The following is a 14,421-nucleotide window of genomic DNA, read 5'->3' as shown; positions in this document are numbered from 1 at the left end:
CTGTATTTGAAAGTGTTTAGGCCCAGAAAAATTGTCATGTTTTGGAAATATGTTCTCCTCTCTCTGATTTCAGCCTGAGGGTGGACTTGTACATCTACAGGCTCTAACTCCAACTAAATAATTGGTCCTTTGCCCATATAATGAATAAACCACAGCTGTCCTTTCAAGTCCATGGAGCTTTCTTTTAAGTCCTGAACTCCACAAGCAAATTCATTTTCTTCCCTGTTTCTCTCACTGGAGTTGATCTCCTTGGACTGCTTTTTTTAACTTCCTATGAATATGTCTGTTCTCACTTGCTTCCAAATTGTTTCAGCTGCATTCTACTTGGAAATAAATCTCCAGTGAATGAATTTAAAACATTCAAAAAGGATTCTCCATGGCTGAATTATGTTGGTTTAGCTATATTGATTTTAATTGTATCATTAAGATAGGTGTATAAATTTTGTACTGCCTCACATAACCCAGGAATTACAAAACAAGAACGTATTTTGTACACCAGTAAATGTGTTGGCCATACCTTTGGCTGCTTTACAGTTGATGTTCTAGTGTGAAATTGTCTGCAAATCGTTTGAAATTTAGCATTCCTTTGCCCTGTGACTCTCTTAGCATTAGAGGAAGTTTTGAAGAGTAAGGATGGGGGAAGTAGTGTTGGTTAAGCAACTGTTTTGCAGTATAATAATAAATATAGGGGTTCATCATAGAACTGATACAGTTCATGAAAGCCTGATGTGTGACTCAGAAGTGGTTAATAATTTAACTTAAAAAATGATTCTCAGGACCAATTCTTGTAGAATATTAAAAATAATGCTAAATAATACAAGATGGTGATCAAAATATTAATATAATCTCACAATTAAACATACCATATGATACATGGTTCAATGATTTTTTTCTGTGGATACAGTAGACAAGAAACAATGAAGGACAAAAATTTTTAAGTAGCATAAAACTTTTTACATTCTGAACTACTTATTGACCTGCTGTTGTTGTCCATCCTTAGTGCTAGTGTTTTATTTCACTACTGTGGTGTGTCAGTGGAAGAAACAAATCTGCACATTGACTTAAAATCTATTATTCTTTATGATGTGTTCAGTGGCACCGGATGATTTTTTCCACTCTCCCTTAGCACATTTTGCTAAGCAATGGAAAAACTTAAGGCCTCTGTTATTCCTGCTTTCTGTTCTACCAAGCAGCTCACAGGACTGTGTGCCTAGTGGAGAGTCTTTGGTTCTCTCAGGTTACCTTTACTGTTTGTCTAGTTTTCTATTGACACTGAATATGTGTCACTCCAGCCTTTTCCTGAGCTTAGTTTCTTTTGTGGTCATTTTGCTAATGTAATTGGTTTTTACTTTCTTTAGTTTCATAGCTTATATATATCAAGATGCATCTTAAATCTTCACTATGTGCATTCTTACACACTGGAAAAAGTTACAGTTCTTGAAAACATTGCATTCTTTTTGTTACCAGGGAGACACTAGAACAAAATTGCACTCTTTGTGCTTCTAATTTCTTTGCTAATTATTGTTAAAAGAAGCTGGGAAGATAAAAAGCTTTGGGAATTTGCTGCTATTACTTTCATTTTATTTTAATGTAGTTTGATCCATGTTTTTTGGTTGGTTCAGAATGCATTTATGTCACTAAGTTTCTTAGAGATTCACTGGTTACTATGGAGCTCTGAGGTTAATTGAGTAATCATTAGTAGCATGTATTGTCTGGTAAAAATGAATTAAAATTGATTGGAATCCAAATGAAACACACATTCGCTTTTTATCATATGAAAGGGTACAATGTGGTTCCTCTAATACAGAAATCTATCAAGTGACCATCTGGTTAGCCTGTAACACGGAGCATGCAGCAATATTTCTTTTTAGTTTGAAAAATAAGCCACATGTTGGAACTAACTAGAATTTATTTGAACCTCTGATCTATAGAGCCAACTTAGATTTATGACTGTTTGTTGCCCATTTGAAGTCAGTCGGTCCTAATTTTCCTAACAATGTTTTTATATGGTCTGAGAAGATTTTAGATTTCACTAGAAATAATAGAAAATCTTAATCACTGTAAAGCAGGTGATAACATTTTTACCATTTTGGCCAACTTCGCTTCTGTAATACCACTTGTTTTTCCTTACATGAGCACTTTGTGTATGTTAATTGCACTGAAATCCTCAGTAAGGAAATAGTGAAAGTTTGTCAGAACAAGAAAATACTTACTGTATACGTGGTTATAGTATCACAGAATGGGTAGGGTTGCAGGGGACCACTGAAGGCCATCCAGTCCAACCTCCTCCTTCAAGCAGGTTTCCCTGGAGCACATTACTCAGGATTGTGTTTAGATGGCTTTTGAATATCTCCAGGGAAGAAGACTCTACAGTCTCTCCATATGAGATTATAGTTACAATTTGTAAAATTATGGAGGTCTGTGGTGCTCAATGTTATCCCTTCTGGACACAATCAGAAATAATTTTTTACATAGAATGGAATGATCTAAGTTTGAAAGGCCATTAATGAGTGTCAACCTGGATAATGCATAATACCAGCTCTTAGGGTGGTTTTTAGAAAATGTGAAAATCCTTGTAACAGGGACATGGAAAAGAGGTGGAGTGTACTGTCTGTCCATTATTGAGATGAGAAAACTTACTGCTCAGACACGTAATTCTCTACACAGAAGTCTGTTGTTAGCTGTTACATCCTTCTGCTCTATTTTTCATGCCAGATTCAATGGCTGAATTTTTAAGACAGTCATAGGTAGTATTCTCATAGACACTAATGTGTCTTTTGTAGTGAATTAAGTAGCCAACAACCTTTTATCTGTCATAGTTTCTAGCTAGACAAAAATTATTTTTTGGGACTTTGTATATGGCAAGAATAGAGAGAAGCTGCTTTCTTTCACAAAAAGAGAATATTTCATATTGCAAGACAGTATTAAAACTAGAAGACAAAAGTATCTTCTACCATGCTGTACTTCTTGCAATACATATTTGTTATTGTCACCATTTTCTGGTCTTTGGTATAAACATACCTGAATAGTCTATGTGTCTACACATATATGCAAATATATTGCAAATATATTATTCCATATATATGTGTATATAAGTATACTGTCAGCTATTACTGTTTTTTCCTTTCACTTTCATTAATGAAGAAGAATTATTTACTTTTAAACCACTGGATTAGATAAATGTCTGATGGGCTAATCTAAATTCTATGGTATTCCATTAAATGGGGTTTTTTGCTGCTAAAAAATATTATTTATGGGTACAGTGTAAGCTATAAATAGCTCTTAACTAGGTATGGTTTGTATGAGAAATCATAAAAGAGCATGGAATGGCTGCTTTGGTGGAAATGATACAATGCTACTGTGGTGTGCAAGTTGCTGATTTAAAGCTGGAAGACAGCTTGATTTACTCTTGCCTGCGGGCTAGGAATAGCAGTAAGCTTATTTTGACTATAAATGGAAAAAGCATGACATAAAAGTCACCCAGTAAAACATTTTGCTTGTATCCATTGGAACTTATTTAGCTGCATAACTCCGGCAGTTCCTTTGAATATATCTTTCCATGTGTATGCTATCTCTGCCTGCGTTCTGTGCCACTACATTTCATCTGCACAGTTCTCTCATTTATCTTTTTCTTGTTCTCTTCCCTAAACCAGAGCTCTCAATCTATCCTGACAGTGTGTGGATGTAAAAATTACAAGAAATGACCCACACTAGACAAGTTTATCACAGCTCTTTCTGACTGAGTCATGAAGAAGGTTCTTATTTTGATTCACCTACTAGACCTTCTGTCTATTTATTGATTTATGTGTAGCAGGGAAAGTTAAGTTACCCAAAATGAAGTGTTTTGATTCTTAGGTTTAAGTAAGGGAAAGGAGGAATGCATTTTTGACATTCTCTAGCTATAAGCTGGTGTACTACTTCATTCTAGAGCTCTCATGCTTATTACAATTTTATGCTTTAGCAAACCCTGAGTAATTTCATTATGCAAAACTTCTTGTAAGATCCTGAGTGAGGGGAAGATCTTTTGACTGAACAATCAGAAACAAAGCAGTTGAAGGTTGGGCTAAGATTAAATGACCTGCTTACAATTGCACTTAGCTAGTGATAAAGGATGGGAAATTGAGGTATGTTTCTTAAAATGGGGTCAGGTTAGCTAATCACAGCAGTTTTTCCTCTCCTTTTATTATAACTGCAGAGAAGTAATTGTTAATACATGGGCAGAGACATCAGTGAAAGCAGTCATTGACCTGAAGTGTATCGTGTTCGCTGTAGCCACAGTCAGCCCTTTGCTCACCAGCTTCCTGCAGTGTTACCTAAACCAGACAAATGGTTCTGGTTGGTGTGGTTTAGCTAGAAAGCATTTTGAAGCTAGGTCATTAGGATTCGGTTTTCTTCTGGTTTATTCAAATTTCTGCAGCTAATATAAGAGCTTCAGAGTGTGAAGCATGTCTCCATGCAGTCTGAATTGTATTATTGAAAAAAACTTGTTATCTAGCATGCTATGTTGAATTGTCATGTGCATTCCAGGATTAGGCCTTCAGTGTCCTCTCCCTTGTCCTATCACTACTATGCTCTTGTAAAATTCCCTCTCCAGCTTTCTTGTAAGGCCCCCTTTAAGTATGGGAAGGCTGCACAATGAGGTTTCCCTGGAGCCTTCCCTTATCCAGGCTGAACAGCCCCAGCTCTCTCAGCCTCATAGGAGAGGTGCTCCAGCCCTCTGAGCTGGACTCGTGGCCTCTGGACTCCAATAGGTTTGTGTCCTTCTAATGTTTGAGACCCCAGAGCTGGATACAGCTCTCCAGGCAGGGTCTCATGAGAATGGAGTAGAGATGGAGAATCACCTCCCTTGACCTGCTGGTCACAGGAATCTTCTGAGCTTTCTTATGACCCCATGATCACAGGATGAGTGTATTCAAAATGAATGTTTATGTCTGTCAAGCTGGCATGCCCATGCAAACTTTACTGTAGATATTGCATGTGCAAATAGTAGTACCTTTAGGTTTAACACCAGGCAACGAGGTAATCTTTAAAGTATCTATCCATATACAGTGTTTTGTTAGGGCTAAAAATTTATTCCTTCTGTGTGCTAAAGTTCCATTTCCATGCCCGTAAGGCCACACTTCTCAGGTTTTGAAAACCCTGTTTTAACTTCTTGTCAGTACTTGCATGAAAAAAGACGTGTTGTGGGTTCTTCCAGGTTGTGATCAACATTGAGAAATGAGTTTTTAAAGACCACTCATTTCCCTAATGTAGCCTAGGATGGTGGGATAATGCTGGTCGTGGTTGTTCAGTCGAAATAATTTCTGTGATTATGTATAGGTTTGAAGTTGACATCACATTGAGATTAATAGTCTTTCAGGGGAATGACAGTTCAGGTGGATGGTACAGCATGAGTGTGAGTTGGGCTGATTCTTCTGTTGTTTACCTGGATGAACCTTTTAAGGCTGAAGATAACATAGGTGAGAGCAAGGGCACAAAAATAATGTAGAAACACACTGTCCTGGTTGCAGCTGGGCTAGAGTTAACAGACTCTTAAGGACTGAGCCTGTAAGTGCTTACAGCTGAGAGCAGCACTTACTGCTGGGAGTAGTCCAATTGATTTCTGTGAAATAACAGAAATCAATGTGGCTACTCCCAGCTGTAAGCACTACAGGCCAGATTCTGAGCTACCCAAAACTGAAGACACCAGCTTAGAATTTTAGCCAAACCTCAGTAATGAGTGTTGGTGTGCCCTATCTAGTCTTTCATGCACATTTTTGAAAGACTGATTGATTTTTTTTTAATTTATTTTAGTAAAGTATGTATGTTTTGTTTTGTTTTAACCTGCATTTTGTCCTGTGGGTTTTCCAAGACAAGTTGGAACACATAATTGAAACACCCTCAGCAGAGGGGGGAATTAATTAAAGACTACTAAAATCTTAGCAGATAGTTCTGAGCATGCGGGGATGATGTTAAAATTGCAACTAAACTTTTATTTTTATTATTTCTTTCCTGAAACTTATCAAAACTCTGGCTTCTGAGAAATAACTAAACAGTAATTCACAGCAGCTTTCCAAACAAATTAACCTTTGAGTTGCTACCAGGCATGGAAATAGCCACCCCCAGAGGAGAATTTTTTGCAAGTAATGAGCTCAGGTAAACATTGTGTGTTCTGCAGTACTGATCAGTAATCTTAACCCATGCTCAAAAGCAGATGTAATAGGTCTGTAAATCTTTTCATCTATGCCTGTCCACAAGAAGCAGAGCAATTATTTTACATGTGACAACTGATAGGTGCACATAGTCAGGACCACGTTATCACTGCCTCCTTTTCAGACACCTTGGCAGAATCACAATTACATCTATGCTTATCTCTTAAAAAGCCCTAAAGTTTTGGCAATTGCAATATGTTTCTCTAAAATCCAGATACTGAGATTCTCTAAAATTGGAGAGCAGTTCATAATTTTGACTTCATTGAATGAGATAGTGACGTGTGTAGGAATGTATCAGATCTGAGAGGGGCCCACAGTTCCCCAACAGCAAGTCCTGTACTGCCTGACTCTTCCTATGTGCTCTCCTAGCACAGTATCTGCACAGGGGCTGTACATAGCACCAAACTGAAAATGTAATAACTGCAGCTGTAATGTGCTTTTACAGGTTTGATTTTTCATTTTCGTGCAAGAAAGGATAAAACCCAGACTGGAGGTTTGCAGCTGCACTTAGAATAAAAATATTGGTTTGTACTGAAGCATGAGGTTATTGATTGTGGAGCTAAAGGTTAAACCTGTGGCAATGGCATGCTTGAATTAATGACACATTCAAGAATGCTGCTTCTAAATTAAGGGCATTCCATATCTTTCCCAGAAGAAATTGTTTTAAGGACACACAGGAGACCAGTGGCAGGCTTCATATTATCTTCTGATATTTCATGTTAGACTAACAGTCATTTATTTTGTAACTGCAAATCATATAGCATGTTGGTGTCATAATCCAACTAGCAGATGCACCTTTAAATAGTTCCAAGTGTAAACTTATTAGTAATAATTCTGAGTATTTTCAGATATGAGAACCAAGAGCAGCATTCAGTTTGAACAGCAAATTGAAATAGCATTAAAAGTGAATAATTTAAAAATGGAATATCTGTATAAAAATTGCATTTTTTAATTTTTATAAAACTTACATTCCATTTGTAACAAAGGAAATTGTTGTTTGTAGGGCAAACTCTTAGCAGATGAAAGCTAAAGAGAAATTGTGATGTCTAATAACATTATCATAACCTGTCTTTGTTTTGGTTTTACTTCATAGCAAGAATTCTTTGTGTGTGTATGTGAGAGTTAGTAGATACAAACATGTACTCAGTTTTAGGAGTCTGAAGCTAATTGTCCACTACTGAAGTCAGCTTTTTGGAGTTAGTGAGTTTTAGGCACATGTTTGTAAATAGCTGTGAAGAGGGATACTTTTTACTTTTAAACCTGGAATACAGTGCTTTTGATGGGCATTGACCACAAACAACTGTGATGTTACTCTCGTGTTTATCTTGTTTCATAATGCCTTATTAAAAGATGATAAAGGATAAAAATTAAGCATGAGAGGTTCTACCCTTGAATAGTATGATCAGTTATTTCCTATGGTGGGTTTGAAGTAGCAGTTTAACTTTTTACCTGAAGTAAATATTTTTTCTGGTTTTGCTGTGAGTTGACAGATACTGATGTCAGTTTGAGCTCCAGTCCCAGGATGTTGGGGCTGAAGGAAAACTATAAACATCCATATAACTTCCAAAAAATATCCCCTGTGAGCCAAGGAGGTGAGGAATGGGAAAGGGACACACCCACACACAAACTTAATAGACTGATCTCTACCTTGTAACTAATAGAAATAGTGTTTATATTTAAAGTCAGTTTTGCAATCTGTTAAAGATTAAGAGAATGGCTAACTGCTGAAAAAGCAAATGCAGATATACTGTATGTGGTGAACCTGTCACTGGAAAGACATTCATGTCTTCTTCATGTACATGCCTATGCATTTATTGAAGGCAAAACTTCAAGGCTTGACCCTTCAGTCATACAGAAAATAATGAGTTATATTGGTCATTAAAATCCAGTGTAGACTTCTAGAAGCAGAGATTTTAGTAAAAAAACATAAAATACCCAAATCTTTGTAAAATTTGCTTGAATTTAATCAAGATGAGTTGCAATTCCTGCTAGAACTTGCGCTTGCTCTACTAAAGCAGAGAGTTATAAAGAACTTCAGAAAGTTGTGAAAATACATTTATCAGGAAGGTTTCGTGATAGATCCAGCATGACCTGTCATGTAATCATTGAAAGAAACTAATTCAGAATGGCATGAATCTGAAATTCCCCATAGGGACTGAAATGTTGAATGAAGGACTTGGAACAAAGGGTTTGTTTAAAATGGAACATTTCAGTGCTGGCAGCTGTTTTAAGTGAGTTTGGCTGGTTACTCAGATGAAGCAAAAAGTACTGGAGAAATGCTGTCATATATAAATGGTGATGAATAAGAAATATCTCTCTTGCATTGAATGATGAACTTGACCAAGAAAAGTTAAAGGACATCAGGAAGGCAGAGAGTTCTAAACACATAGTAGCTTTATGCTGCTAGTTTGTCTTACATCATCAACAACAAAAATACAGACTATTGAGATGAACAAAAATATTTGTATTTTTGTTTAGTGTTTTCTCAAGTACTTTGCATATCTCACAACAGTCTTGATTACACTGAACAGCAGATGTGGGAGGAACATAACTAATGTGTTGTTTTGTAGGGAAATGTTGTAAAAAAAGGAAATATTGTGGAATATAGCGTGGGTAAAGTTTGTTGTAGGAAGTGAAGATTTGCTTAGATTTGGGAAATAATTACTATTGAAGTAGTTGATGCAGTGACAATTTCAGAACACTTAAAATCTGTTAACTACAGAGAGGTGACTGCTACAGGAAAAAAAAGTAAACCCAGCTCTCAGTGAACATGTGTTAAGGCTTCATCCATCCTGAAGGCAATCTTGCACCAAGTTCCCTCCAAAGTTGGTGTGTTTGGTTTATGATCAGTGAAACAACACTGATACATCAAGCCAGTAGTTCCTTCCCTAATAAAAAATGCACCCAAATTAGGATCTCGTCACAAAACGACAGCTGAAAGTGTTGTCTTGAAGCTTTTGATTACTAGTAGAGAATGTACATATTAGTTTTCTATGACAAAATTCAGGATTTGGGAGGGTTTCTAAGAGGTAAAATAGGAAATCACCTTGAAGTCATAGTGCAGAAATCACTTCTAAACCGAAGCTGTTGATGTGAAGTAGAGCATTGATTTAAATCCTTTTACTAGAGAATATTACCTTGAGAAAACCCTCTCAACAGACGTTCAGCAGCACATTTGTGCATATTTGCTGGATACTTGATTTAATACCAGTTGTGCAGTCTATACATTTCTCAGTCCATTTATGCAGCAGTTCCTGCTTTCAAAGGACTGTGCTGTTGCAACAAATTGTTTTCATTTCTCAGCTAAATTTAAAGCTTTTACAAAGCAAATAGTCTCTGTTTAGATACGTTTGCGGGGTGTAATGGTACAAAGGATTTGTATTCCTTTCCAAGAATCACACTAACTTCTAGCTTCTTGCCTGCAAATGGGCAGGGTAAGTGCCCAACAACAAAAATCTGGTAATTTTTCTCAAGAAAAATGGAACGAGCTGATGGTCTAAATAAGTGCCTGAGTGCTACTTCTTACAAAATGAAGATTAAAAGCAAAGAAAAAGCTATAGCAACTTTGCTCTATGTTCTCCTATTAAAAAGAGTATGTGTTTTTGACACATCTTGCTTTTAGCTTAATAGTGAATGATGGTCCTTGAAAAGTTTCAAAGTAATTAACAAAATTCTCATGTAATCTCACATATAACTGAACCATCTTAAATGTCTGGAAAGGTTTTTGTGGTGTGTCTCAGCTATGGGTAGTGGTTTAGGAAAGTTGCACCAAGTTTTCATTCTGCCAGCTACCCTTTATGGTGCATTTTAATTGGATTGAGGTGCCAAGTAATTAAAATGAGCCTCCATAGCCTCTGGGTTGCCTGCTGTACAACAATGGCATCACCTGAAACACCTGCTCTGGTTTCAAGTTTTCAGTGTTCTTGAAAGAATCTCTTAACTGAGCAGAACACAAGTGACTTGGAAAGGATAAAAGGTTACTTTTAAAATGAACAGGTTTCCCTCTCATATTTTACATGAAGTGTAGACTGTTGAATCTTAAGTGCCACTAGGGTAAAATTTGGGAAATATCTTGAGATTAATTGAAACAAAATAATATTCCTAGTCTAATTTAGTTTTTTTTTCAAACAACTTGTACCCACATGTGAAACTAATTTTCCCAAATTATCTAGTTCAAATTCAATAATCTGGAAGTCTTGTATGATGCTGATCTATAAATGCCTGGAAGTCAGTCCTCTGACTTCTGATGGAAATGTCACAAAATGATTTTGAGGCTGAGTTTAGGATCCAAATCTCATAAGTGTGTGTCTTTAGTGGTCCAGAGTTGTCCTTTGTTTTATATAGGTATTTCACCTAACATTTACCCACCTTATGAGCAGCTTTTCCTTCTCAGTGTTTACTTTGCTAGCCTAAATAAGCAAAACCCTCCAGCTCCTCTTATGAGATACCTATTTCTCTGACCTGTTCTATGTTCCAGTCTGAATTCATAATCTTTGAGAAAAGTCATCCAAAAAATGTGTGATAGTTTAGATGAGGTCTCACTTGTATTTTTTAAAAACTATTTTTATTAGTTTATCACTGTGTTCTTCGCTTGAAAGACTGAAACATGGTAAGGACTGCACTTTTTTTCTGTGGCCCCATTTTTTTGGGACTCTTATGTTGCAGTTATTATGTTTTTGTTTTGCTTCTCCTCAGCAATTCCTCTCAAGTTACTTACTGCAAACATTCTGGTTATTAGTCCTCAAGGCCATGACCTTGCACTTTGATTTAGTTACCTTTCTAACACTGCTTTCCTTGAAGTCATCTGGATTATCTGCCATGATCTTGTGACCTATTAATCTCTCCCAAATTTGGGCCATCAAGAAGTCTTATGTGTATTTTTTGTTAACAACTCAAAACAATTTTAGAAATGGAGTAATTAAATATGGAAAGTCCCTCAATTAACCCTGTTGCCATGCCCCCTTTAGCCAATTCTTTAATGAGATCTTCCCCAATATATGGTTTGTGCTGGTTTACAAAGCCAAAAGAGACTACATTGCATTTGCCTTGACACCTTGTCTGAGCATAATTCTACCCAAACTAATGTGGTATTTACCTTTGGTAAATGATTTTTGTTGATTTTTTTTTTTATCCATGCAACTCTCTGACCCTTCAAATGTTTCCTATTTACTTGTTATTGAGAGTCTGTTGGACCTGGAGACCAATTGCTTTATCCATTTTTAAAATGTTACAATTGTTTTTCACCGGTATGGAGTTGGTGTTACAGTTTGAGACCACTCTCACTCAGTGTGTGACACAACATTATTTTACTACAGTTTTCACTTTATCAACCTTTGCTTTTGTTATTTCCCCCCCATCTTACACTTAACCAATCCCCTCTACCAAAAACTGAGACCCATCTGATTTGCTTCCAGGTCAAACCTAGATTATTTTTTGTCTCCATTCCATCCTCTTTTCTTAGGAGCAAGCGAAAGCTTTTCCTGTTCTCAATTTCTTTATGAAAAGGAAGATGCTTTTTCTATTTGTAGTAGCATTTTTACAGGATGTGACTCATCTAGATTTTTGCAGCTCTCAATTCATCTCTATGTTTTCTTGACTTAAGACAGAGTATTATTTTTTTCTTGTTGTTAAGTGCTTTTCTGGTATTCCTTTGAAACTTTTACTACTTTTGTTTATACTGTTCATCCACTTAAGTCTCACTTTTATTCACTTAGTGTTTCCAGGTCTCAAAGTATCCATTCCTAGATCATGTGATCGAATGGACATTTTTTCTATATTTTTCTATATCACTAAACAAAAAGTAATGATTTTTTTGCTTACTATTTGTAGCTGTTTTCCCATACTGAACATCTGCTAGGGTGTCATACAACTGACACTAAATCCTTTTTAAACCATTGATGAGGTTTCTTTCTGTGCCTCAGTCTATCATACAATACCAAAGGTAAATTTTCTCATTTAATCTTATTACTAGTACCAGGGGATTAATGTCAGGTGGCACTTGTGGTGACAGTGAAAAGATTAAAAAATAATTCCATTAAACCTGTCTCCTGCATTTGATATTTGAACCGTTAATAAGAGGGATTACTTTCTTTGTAGGCTGTGGTAAAAATAAGCTCAGCATAATTGTCTTATGAACCAAAGGCCTCCTGACTTTTAATACATGAAAGATTGTGTTTCGTAAAGATCCCTGATTAAGACATTCATTGAGAGTTTAGTTGTATTAGGCTAATGGGAAAGATGAACATGGGAGTTCCCTCATTTTCTGATGGTGAACATTATAGGTTTTCTGAAGTACATAAACATAGTTAATATCTAATTCCTCTACAACTTCCAGATTTCCATACAGTTTGGATTATGTTATTTCTTCAGCCCAGTTGATCAGAAGGGAGAAGTCAAAAATATAAATGGAAACAATTAAGGGAGACAAAATTATTTACCAAAAGAGTCCTACTGAATATTTTTCTTCTTTAGTATTTGGCTACATTCTCATTTTTCCACTGCAAGAAAAAGTAGAGGTTTAAAGATCTCCAGCAGCTCTGAGACATTACATATGGGTTTGCAGCTGGGAGTAATTTATTGTTTTTTCTGTATCTGGCAAATGAAGGAGAGGTATGGGGTCTGTGTAATGAAGAGGGCCTTAGATTTAGTCTGTTTTCCTCACCTTCATTCTTCTAAAAGAGAGTAGAAAGGTTCTCTTTTTTTTTTTGTTTGTTTTTTTTTGAAGAGGTAGCCAGCACAGTAATGTTCTGTTCCTGCTCAGTTGTCGAATACTTTGCCTCTGATTTTGCTACAAATCTCTATCAGACTTGGTTTCTTGGGTTTCCTTCAGTTGATCTCAGACTCTAATTCACTGAGTCCTAAAGCAGAAGCCCAAGTGAATAGACTTCTCACATTTCTATATTCTTTTGTTATAATTAGTCATAATATCTCTATTTAAAAATAAAGGTACTCTGTGCTAATATAGCAATGACCAGTGAAATTAAGTACCTACTATTTGTGAAAGTGTTTACACTTCCCAAAACCTCTTCTGTGGTAAAATTTTGGATTACAAATGATTAACAAATGGTGAACTGCAATTCTAAATATTTAGTAGTACATTATGTTTTGTCCTGAAAAAAATTCAACTCATAACAGGTTTTTGACTCATCATCAGAAGTTCTTTGAGAGTCCTTTTTTCTTAAGAAAGACTTAAATCAATACAGAGTCAACCCAAGGTTAAATACCAGGCTTCCTCCTTTCTTGCTGCAATGAAAATATTATTTTATCACTGCTTAGGAGAGACTAATGAACTGGCGGAGATATTAGTTTTACATCTTTTTTTTTAAGCTTTTGATGAAGAATGAGTAAAAAAAAAAAGTGGTTTTTCATACAGTATAACACAGCAAAACTTCCAGCAAATAACTTTTATTTTTTTAATCCATCAGATTGTAGATAGAGTTTCCAAATAAGCATTTCAGCTACATTTTATCTCTCTTCTACCAGAACATCTGCTTCTCAGTTCTCAGTAGGTGTTTTGTTTACCATGCATTCTAACCTGATTGCCTAGTCAAGAGTACGATTTCCGTGACTGAAACTTAGACTAATGTGGTAATGAGGACAAATATCACAGACCTTTTATTGTTGGAGACTATTTGTTCTTGTTTTAAACCAAATGTCATTAATTTACATTTGCAGCTTCCTAAGTGGCTGTTTTCTTGAATTATGCACTGTCTGCACTGTCTGAGTTTATTGGAAGGAATATTTGAGGAAATGCTGGAGGAGGGGGACGAAACCCCCACCACACATTCAAACAATAAAAGAGAGAGGAAAAAAGGTAAAGGAAGGCAATAGGAGCCTCCTTGTCCAGACAAGAGCAATTGAACCATGTGAGAGGATGAAAAAACTGTACGGAGCAGAAAAATACCCTGAATACAAGATAGGAAGGGCCAAAATATTTTGCTGTTGGACAATAGCTTACATTAGTAAATGCAATTCTAAAAATGCAATTCTAAAATGTTTGCCTCCTCTGTGAGGAGAAATATACCATGGCGCTATTATGTTCAAACCAATTTAGTAATTTCAAACTTCATGGACTCTGTAAAAGTAGCAGCCTGTGCCTTTAGAAATGCAGTAAGAGGAAATGCATAATGGATAAATTACTGCCTAATTCTGACTAGTGGATATGGAAGGGAATTCTACTGTGCTGTACCTTGCTTCACGTTTGTGCCAACTTAAAAGTGCTGCGTGAAAG

This window comes from Manacus candei, unplaced genomic scaffold, assembly GCF_025592945.1.
Source record: "Manacus candei isolate 608988 ecotype Guabito, Panama unplaced genomic scaffold, ASM2559294v1 h1tg000005l, whole genome shotgun sequence".
Classification (NCBI taxonomy): domain Eukaryota; kingdom Metazoa; phylum Chordata; class Aves; order Passeriformes; family Pipridae; genus Manacus; species Manacus candei.
The sequence above is the reverse complement of the archived record's forward strand: the minus strand, read 5'-3'. Positions refer to the sequence as shown.